This window comes from Apodemus sylvaticus, chromosome 10 (genome assembly GCF_947179515.1).
Source record: "Apodemus sylvaticus chromosome 10, mApoSyl1.1, whole genome shotgun sequence".
NCBI lineage: Eukaryota > Metazoa > Chordata > Mammalia > Rodentia > Muridae > Apodemus > Apodemus sylvaticus.
The window spans coordinates 64,900,133-64,910,478 of record NC_067481.1 but is presented as its reverse complement, the minus strand read 5'-3'; positions in this window follow the sequence as shown (position 1 = coordinate 64,910,478).

The window sequence follows — 10,346 nt, the reverse complement described above, 5'->3', positions numbered from 1 at the left end:
AATGTCTAAGAGAAGTTAATGAAGGACCACATCTATAATTTTACATTTTCTAGAAACCACATTAAACAGCTAAAAGGAACAGGTACAGTTTGTGGGAATGGTGACAGGGCTTGGTAGTTGGTCTTCAGCACTCTTAAAAAAATCAAAGAACCAAAAGACTTGATTTGAGGAGGGCTGAAGAAATGCTGCAATCCCCGTGCATGGCTTGAAGATGAGGCGTATGTAAGTGTTCCGAGCCAAGAATCATGGCCCAAGCCCCACAGCCACCCAGAGGCTGGGTGACAGTTTTCATTTCTTCAGACAGGGTCTCCTGAAAGCCAGCCTCACCGAGCATTATATAGCCAGCATGGTCTTCTGTTCTTACTTTCCAGTGCTGAGGTTATAGGCTGGAGTTACCATGCCTAACAGGCAGGAGGACCTCAGACAGCTCCCCGCATCTTAGAAACTGTAGAAAATTACACTTCTCCCAGAGTAGTAGCTGGATTACTTTGAGATTTGTGTCTGTCTGAGGTAGGATAAAAAGACAGGAGACATTGCAGTAATATGAGAAAGTAAAATAGCCTATTGTCCTGCCATTCTGATTTGTCCTTTTTGCTGGGAGAAAAAAAAAAAAAAAAAAAACAGGACATTTTAGGAACCACTGAGAAACCCAATAAAGACATTATATGTTTTCCAAAAGGCATATTATCAAACACAAGAAATAAACTGTGTTTCTTTGGGACTAGACAATGCTTTCTTAAAGGCATTTCAATAAATGATATTGAACAATAAATAAACTGTGTTTACCTAGAGTAAAGTTATTAGGGCTGGAGAGATGGCTCAGTGGTTAAGAGCATTTGAAGTAAAAACTTAAGGGCTCTTTGGAAAGTGGGTCGGATGGTGCTTTGTTGGGACAAACATGTAAAAGAATGTTTAGTTAAAGTAGACACAGATGAAAGGCTAAGGTGGACTCATAAAGGAATGTTTGGCTGAAGCAGACACGGGTGGAAAGTGTTCTGCTAAAGCAAGCACACAGAAGGACACGTGATGAGGGACCCTTTGCTGATGACATGCATCTGATGGGCTGCCTTACATTGCTTAGTTGAGCTGCATTTGGGACTCTAGAGAAAGAAACACACCAAAAACACTTCTTGTGGCGTGCTGCAGTTTCTTGTGGACTGGGGCTGATTGGCAGAATGATGTCAGCTGAGACAAGACTCGTGGAGAACATGTGATGTGTGGAGGGGATGTTAGAATTGCTCGACACTCACAGAGGCCCGAGCTCGGCTAGCTTATAGACTTAGTTGGGCAACGCTGTGAGTCTTGAGCCTTCACTGATCTCTTCTTCGCTGGGAGAGGCCCAGCCGAGAACTTCTGGTGTCTCTCCTGGTTCCTCCTGCTGGCTTGAGCAGAGGCTGAGACCTTGGCTGATTCTGCTAGGTAGTACCACTGCTGCTCATTCGTGTTTGCTATCCCGATGCTATTGAACTACACTGCTGGTGTATCTGTAAAGTGTTTGCAGGCAGATCGAGCTGCTGCCATGGACCTGTGAACTGAACTGCTAGTTTCCGTACAACACAGGATTTGCCCCAAAGAACTACTTCCAAACAGGTTCACTTCCTCTGTATCCTTTCTTTTCCACTACCTCTGGTGGGTGGTGGCCTAGAGGGGAGGTTAAAGTGTTTAACAACTATCATTAAAAATAGGTGTTGAGGGCTGGAGAGATGGCTCAGCGGTTAAGAGCACTGGCTGCTCTTCCAGAAGCCCTGATTTCAATTCCCAGCAACCACATGGTGGCTCACAACCATCTGTAATGGGATCTGATGCCCTCTTCTGGTGTGTCTGAAGACAGCTACAGTGTACTTACATACATAATAAATAATTTTTATAAAAATTATTTATAACCTTAAGTGTCTGCTGTTCTTCCCTGAACCTAAAAAAAGATACCCCTCATAAAGCTGCCTCGGGACTTTGTTTACAAAAGAAACTCTTTAAGCATTTTTAAAGACTTTTTTTAAAAAAGGTTTAGGATCTTTGTTTCGTTTTTGTTTGTGTGGTATTTTTTTATTTTTTTTGTTTCTTACTTGGCTGTTATTATTGTTTTTTGAGACAGTTTTTCTCTGTGTAGCCCTGGCTGCCCTGGAATTCATTCAGTAGACCAGGCTGGCCTCAAACTCAGAGGTCTGCCTACCTCTGCTTCCCCGAGTTCTGGGATTAAAGGTTTTTGCCATCATTGCCTGGCTCTTTTTCTAATTCAGAAGGTATTTTTCTAAGGCTCATTTATTCATGCATTTCACGGCTATGGATTCTTTGTCTGCATGTTCATCTGCACACTCTACCAGAAGAGGGCTTCAGATCCCATGACAGATGGTTGTGAGTTGCCATGTGAGTGCTGGGAATTGAACTCGGGACCTCTGGAAGAACAGCCAGTGCTTTCAACTGCCAAGCCCCTCCCCAGCCCTATCTATGCATGTGTGTGGACATACAACACAGGCATGCAGTACCCAGGGAGGCCAGAAGAGGACCTGGAGCCCCCTAGACCTGAAGTGGCAACCATTTGTGAGTTGCATGATGTGACTTCTGAGAAGTGAACCCTGCTCCTTTGCAAGGGCAACAAGTACTCTTCACCTCTGCGCCATCTCTCCAGCCACTCTTTCTGTTCGTAATAAATCCAATGGCTGGTGCTCCATACCGGCCCTCCCGGAACTCCTTTCTGCAGCATAGCTGTGAACCTGGTTTTGCCTGGAAGGAAATCTCTGGAGAGAGAGAGAGAGAGAGAGAGAGAGAGAGAGAGAGAGAGAGGAGAGAGAGAGAGAGAGAGAGACTGACTTATGGCCCACACTTTTAATCCCAGGACTTGGGAGGCAGAGGCAGATGAATTCTGTGAGTTCAAGACCATCTATATATAATTATCTATACAATGTGTTCCAGGCCATCCAAAACTACATGGTAAGACCCTGTGTGTGTGTGTGTGTGTGTGTGTGTGTGTGTGTGTGTGAGAGAGAGAGAGAGAGAGAGAGAGAGAGAGAGAGAAAGTGTTTCTAGTTAGTAATGAAGAAATATTTTGCCTTATGATGTATTTTAGGCTATCTATGTTTGTAATTACATACATTTGAATTCTTCACTGTTGGACTTGACTAAAGGGGATATGAATGTTCTGAAGTAAATGATTTTTTTATCCAATTCCATTGTTTCACTAGCATTTGTTGCTTGACTTTTTCTGAGATGTGAAATTACTATCACAGGGCTCAGTAAAGCTCTTAATGTGGGGTTAAGAAGAAATTATCGAAGACATCCTTCTGGTACAGGAAGTAATTGGGGGGTATTACAAGAGTTTTCTAGAGAGGTGGAAAGCCATTAAGGCCCTAACCCAGCGCCCCCAGTGTCCACTGAATCTAAATTTTCCTGTGAACATCATCTTGCACAACCCAGAGAACTAGATATCAAACTGCCTCTCTCACACCGTTTCTGAGCAATGGCTGCCCTTCCCCTATGGTCCTTATGAGGACTTCACCTACATATTGAATAGAGAAAGATGGGCACCGGGTAGTGGTGGTGCACTCCTGTAATCCCAGCACTCTGGGAGGTAGAGTGAGGCAGATTTCTGAGTTCAAGGCCAGCCTGGTCTACAGAGTGAGTTCCAGGACAGCCAGGGCTATACAGAGAAACCCTGTCTCAAAAAAAAAAAAAAAAAAAAAAACAAAAACAAAAAAACAAACAAAAAAAAACAGAGAGAGAGAGAGAGAGAGAGAGAGAGAGAGAGAGAGAGAGAGAATGAATGATGGTCACCCTGAGACTTCACTAAATGGCATTCCATCATTCCATTCTCAGATGCCTTTGCCGTGGCTGCCTATGCTACCCACCATCACAGAGAGCATGTAACCATTGCTGAAGCAAGGAGGCTGTCCTGGCTGGTTTTGTGTGTCAACTTGACACAGGCTGGAGTTGTCACAGAGAAAGGAGCTTCCGTTGGTGAAGTGCCTCCATGAGATCCAGCTGTGGGGCAATTTCTCAATTAGTGATCAAGGGGGGAGGGCCCTTGTGGGTGGTACCGTCCCTGGGCTGGTAGTCTTGGGTTCTATAAAAGAACAGGCTGAGCAAGCCAGGGGAAGCAAGCCAGTAAGAAACATCCCTCCAGGGCCTCTGCATCAGCTCCTGCTTCCTGACCTGCTTGAGTTCCAGTCCTGACTTCTTTTGGTGATGAACAGCAATATGGAAGTGTAAGCTGAATAAACCCTTTCCTCCCCAACTTGCTTCTTGGTCATGATTTTTTGTGTAGGAATAGAAACCCTGACTAACACAGAGGCCCCTTGTCTCCTACAAAGGATAGGGGGAAAGTGGCCGTGTCGGGATTGTGCCCTGTGCATCCTCCACCATCACATGGACCAGCCTCACCTGCCTGCCTCAGCCACCCTCCCGTGACCACCCATGGGCACCACTCCTCCAAGTTGCATTTCTTGTTCCGTTGATCCCTATTTGGGCATTTACTGTGTTGTGTGTCTTTTCCTGGAGAAAGAGAGAGAGAGAGAGAGAGAGAGAGAGAGAGAGAGAGAGAGAGAGTATCTACTCACCCCATTATAGGGGCACGGACAACAGATCAAAGAAAGGAGTCCACCATAATTCCATTAGGTGGACCAATGAGTTTATGAGTGCTACACGTGAAAGCGTGGATAAGCACGGAGTTTCAAGAGCATGGATTCTCTCAGGCAGCTGCATCAGCAAACAGCATGTCCTAGCCTAGGCGATGCCCCAGGAAAGCTGCACAGTGCCAGGCAGTTTCCTTCTCTGCAGCTGTATGACCTGGGTGGAGACCTTGAGATTCTTTTAAATTTGGAGAATCTCCTCAGATTTGAGAGTGTTTACCTCCTGAGGCTTGTAAGTTTTATACACTTCCTGAGTCTTCTAAGAACCATTTTATGTGTACAGGTGCTTTGCCTGTGTGTATGTCTATGAACCATGGGCCTGGTGCCCTTAGAGGGCAGAAAAATGCATCAGTTCCCCTAGAACTGGAATTCTAGATGGTTGCGAACTGCCCAGTGGGTGCTGGGAAATGAGCTCAGGTCCTCTAGAAAAGCAGCCTTGGGGAGCCGTCCTGGCGCTTGGTCCCTCACCCCAGACAGGGCACAGACAACAGATGAGAGAAAGGAGTCCAGTGTAATTCCATTAGGTGGACCAATGAGTTTATGAGGGCTACACGTGAAAGCGTGGGTAAGCACGGAGTCCTTGTTGTAGCAAAGGCAACTCCCATGGGAGCGCTTCCTGATCAGAAAATTTATCTTAATTTCTTTTGTTTATTAGTGGGAGAGCAGCTTTTAGCCACAAACCTCTGCTTCCTGACTCTTTAAACAAAAATTATTTATTTTGTTTTTATGTGTGTGGGTGCTTTGCCTGCGTATATGTCTGCATACCACATGTGTGCCTGATAAGCTTGGAGGTCAAAAGAGGGCATGTGATCTGTACTGAGTCACAGACAGCTGTGAGACCCTATGGGGATTCTGGAAATCAAATCTGGGTCCTCTTAACTGCTGAGCCCTCTCTCAGGCCCTGTTCTTAATGAACCTTTCTCCAGGATGGGATGTTTCAATTAGAAAGAATTGCTACACATGTATAGGAATAAAGTATTTTGCATATGTTTACATATACACGTGTCTCAGTATATGTTTATTCTTTCTTGTAAATAGTTTATTTTGCTTGACATCTGAAATATATACACATTCATAGGGTCTTACTGTCATTTTTCCCAGACGTGCAAATGGCTTGTACTCTAAACTTGACCTCTCTTTCTTTACCTAGCCCACCCACACATCCTTTTCAATTTGTACTTATATTTTATTTCATAATCAGGTTGACTTTTTACATTCTGTACATTAGAGATGGCATGCACACCAATCCCCCCATTAATAACTAGAAAAAAAATTAAAATTTTTCTGAACAGAAAGAGCCACCATGGGAGTGTCATTGCCACAAGGACCAAAAGGTTCTGCTCAAGGTGCCCAGGAGCCAGGACAGCTGCTTGCAAAAGCTGGTGAAACTATACAGGTTTCCAGCCAGACAAACCACCTGCATCTTTAATCAGAATGTGCTGAAAAGGTCATTCACGTGTCACACTAACTAGTCACTTCTGTCCCTGTCCTGCATGGTCCAAGAGATGACATGCTTCTTGACTGAGAAAACAAAGCAGCTCTAGTTGTGTGGGCAGTCATGGGCAACACACAGATTCTGAAGTGCCGGCGCTAATGTGTGCACTGTAGGTGAGCAGCCAGGCCGAAGACTGGGGATAAGGTTCTCACCTTCGGGCTGGAGAGATGGCTCCACGGTGAAGAGCACTGACTGCTCTTCCAGAGGTCCTGAGTTCAATTCCCAGCAGCCACATGGTAGCTCACAACCATCTGTAATGGGATCCAGTGCCCTCTTCTGGTGTCTCTGAAGACAGCTACAGTGTATTCATCATATATATAAAATAAATAAATAAAATAAAATCTTAAAAACAAAAAATAAGATTCTCACCTTCCAGTGGCTGGCCCTGGAGTCCCCCAAGGGCTGTACTATGATCCTGTCTGATCCTCAGAAGATCAGAGGGGTGTCCTGGCATTTTTGACAAGGCCCCAGGAACTGTACAAAACTCTAGCGAAATGGTGGCCCATGCCTTTAATCCCAGGACTCAAGAAGCAGAGGTAGGTGGATCTCTGAGTTTGAGGCTAACCTGGTCTACAGAGCAAATTCAAAGGCGGCCAGGGCTACACAGAGGAACACTGTCTCAAACAAACAAATAAGCAAACGAAGGAACAAACAAACCCCAAAACAAAAAGCCTTCCCCTCGCCTTTTTTTTTGTTTTGTTTTTGTTTTTTGAGACAGGGTTTCTCTGTATAGCCCTGGCTGTCCTGGAACTCACTCTGTAGACTAGGCTGGCCTCGAACTTAGAAATCCGCCTGCCTCTGCCTCTCAAGTGCTGGGATTAAAGCGTGCACCACCACCGACCGGCAACAAAAGGCTTTTTGGATGGGGTAAAAATGATGATGATGATGATGGTGGTGGTGGTGATGGTGGTGGTGATGATGATGACCCAAAAACAAAAAGCTTTTTGGATGGGGTAAAAGTGATGATGATGATGATGGCGGTGGTGGTGGTGGTGGTGGTGACGGCGGCGATGATGATGATGATAAATAATTCCAAGGTAGCTGCACAGATAGCTCATTGGTTAAGAGCACTTGTCTCTCCTTCAGAGACCCAGGTTTAATTTGGTTTGCATCCCAGCACTACATAATGGTTCACAGGCATTCATAACTGCAGTTCCAGGGGATCCAATGCCATTTCTGCCGCCTACAGGCACCAAGCAGAAGGCAGTATGCATATGTGTATACAGCAAACCCCTTACCTATAAAATAAAGAACACCAGGGGCTGGAGAGATGGCTCAGTGGTTAAGAGTACTGTCTGCTCTTCCGAAGGTCCTGAGTTCAATCCCAGCAACCACATGGTGGCTCACAACCATCTGTAATGGGATCTGATGCCCTCTTCTGGAGTGTCTGAAGACAGCTATGATATACTTACATATGAAAATAAATAAATCTTTTTAAAAAAAAAAAAAGAACACCAATCCAATTTCTAAATTAATACAAAAAAATTCTAGCTGTCCTTCTCATAGGCTGAAGGGTGGAGGAGGGGGAAGGTGAAGGTGGTGAGTCAGATACACACTTTTGGGCTAAACAAAGAAAACTGTTCCCTGTCTGCACGTAAAGAAGCCAACAGTCAGAGGTCTGCCATAGAGGGAACTGTGCACGCTGGAGAAGTCAGCTAGCCAAGATGCTAAGGCACCTGTCTTTACACAGTATCCTGTCCCAAGGCTCTTCTAGGGTCTGCTATCTTTCTCTCTTAACCACAGACAGTAGAGGGTCTCTGGAGGTCGTTTATGTGCTCAAATCTTCCTGATGAAATGTTTAACACGTGAGCATATTTCCAAATGCCACGTGGCCAAACCATTAGTGACTGCAGAACAATTGCTGGACCATTCCCTGCCGTCTACCTAGCATTTGCTGTATTTGAACAAACACATCTTTCTCGCTTATCTCCTAGTCTCTAAAACTCTGAGTGGTGGCAACATTGAATTGGTCTGGGGCAAAAGGCTCCACTCTGCCCTCGGAGGTCCAGCATAGGACCTGCCTTCAACGTAGGCAAAAGGGGCATTTCCCCTCACTCTTCCTCAGCAGGGCTCTCTTTGAGATGGCTAGAGCCGAGAGCACTGCCTCTCCTTCCACCTTCTAAGGCCCCTGAGACCAAGTATCAAACCTTGAGGCTATCCCAGTGAGGAATTATTGAATTTGTTTCTGGATCCATCTATAAGTGACACCTCAGGACTTCCAGGACAAACTGTATAATTTGGACACAGTCATTTGAAGGAGTTCTTTCAAATCTCATGTTATAATTTCCCATGTTTGTCAAACTCTTTTTTTCTCTTCAATCCAGATTAGTTTGTTAGTCTAAAATACTTTGAACTTATGGTGACCTCGTGTGGTTGCTTGTATAATTGCAGGGTGGCTCTAGGCAACTCTCAATTTGATCCATGGCTTTAGCTATGATAATGAAGATTAATTGAAAATCCCCACTCCCTCCACATTTAGAAAGGTACCTTAGTGGTTAAGAGCACATACCTCCTTCAAAGAGGAGGCTGGGAACAGACATCTCAAGGTGAGCCCAGTTCCTGGGACTGCCCCAGACAGTTACGCTCATTTACACAAACACACATTTTTTTTTTTCAATTGAAAACAGAAGAGATGACTTTCTGTCTCAGCTTGTGGGATGGCTTCTAGGTGACTGGAACCCACAGTAGTCCATCTCAGGTAACATAAAACCCCCAACTGAAACGCATCCCCCATCACCTGATTAGAGAGGAGCATTACAGATCATCCAGGGAGGGGCATAGGAAAGGATTTCTCCCTTATATAGGGTCTCTCCACTCACTACATAGAGCAGGCTGGCCTCAAATTCATTCTCATTCTCTCTCTCTCTCTCTCTCTCTCTCTCACACACACACACACACACACACACACACACTACCCCATGAACACAGAAGAAACAGAAAAAATACTGTTCAATATTGGAGAAATGTCAGAAGACGAAATGCTACAAAAGGTTCTGATGGAAAAACTTATATAACACCTGAAACAAACTCATTTGACCATATGTAGTGTTGATACAAAACTACAGCCGGATGTGGTGACTCGCATCTTTAATCCCAGTACTCAGCACTGGGATTAAAGCAGAGGCAGAAGCAGAAGGAGCAGAAGCACCTATGAGTTTGAGGCCAGCCTGGTCCAGGACAGAAACACATCCTGTCTCAATATCTGGGCTTCTCTAGAGATTCATATCACTGGGGGTCTGGCTAGCTAGTCCTATGAACAACCCCAAAGCCCACAATCCACCTGCTCAGGAAGTTTAGAAGCAGTTCTCAAGTTCAAAGCCAGCTTGGGAAACTTGGTAATAGTGAAAAGAAGGCTAGGAATACAGCCCAGTGGTAGGGCAACTTTTTAGCAAGCAGGAGGCCTTGGGCTTATCTCCTAGTACTGGGGGTAAAAAAAAGAAGTGTCTGGGCTTTGATAGAACCAAATTCTAAATTATCCTCCTACTGCCTGATCTAAACTCTGCTCCTGACTGAGGGGAAACCATTGAGTGGAAGTAACTTGGACCAGAACTCCACCAACAGGCTGACTTCCTTCTCACTTGAGCCACACTGACAGGGACCTGTGGTCAGTGTCCTCACCTGATTCCCTGCCAAGGTTAATCATAAACCTGGGTTCCCAAAACCAGTTTCACACCATTTTTAATGACTCTCAACTCATCGAGTGTTTATTATGTATGCCCCTGTGCCAACTGTGGGAAGGAGAGGAATCAGGAGCATGGATGTCCGGTGTCAGCCTGCAGGTTTCCGTGGGCTATTATGAGAAGACACGGCCAAGTGATTGGCTCTTCTCAGCTGAGGCCTCAGACAGCAGCAGCCAGAGGGAGATGAATATGGCCCAGTGAGGACAGGATGTTAGTGGAGGATTGCCACTGTTCCTCCAAACAGCTAACTCTTGTTTACTCCTGAGAGGAAGAAACCTAGGATTTGAGCTGCGTCACAGGTAGAAGTGACATTCCAGTCATGGTGATCCCGATGGGCTTTGGTCAGCAATGAGGACACCCTGGCAGTATTTGGTGCCTGCTTGGGATACCTCCTTTATTAACCCTTGCACGTTTGGTTATTAGTCGACAAGCACACAAATGAATAGCACCACGTTGTTTCTCACTGGGTAACTGTGAGGCTCAGGCCGGGTGCAGGGGCAGACAGGGAGAAAAGCCTGGCCTCCTGGGTAAGGCTTCCCTCCCTTGACC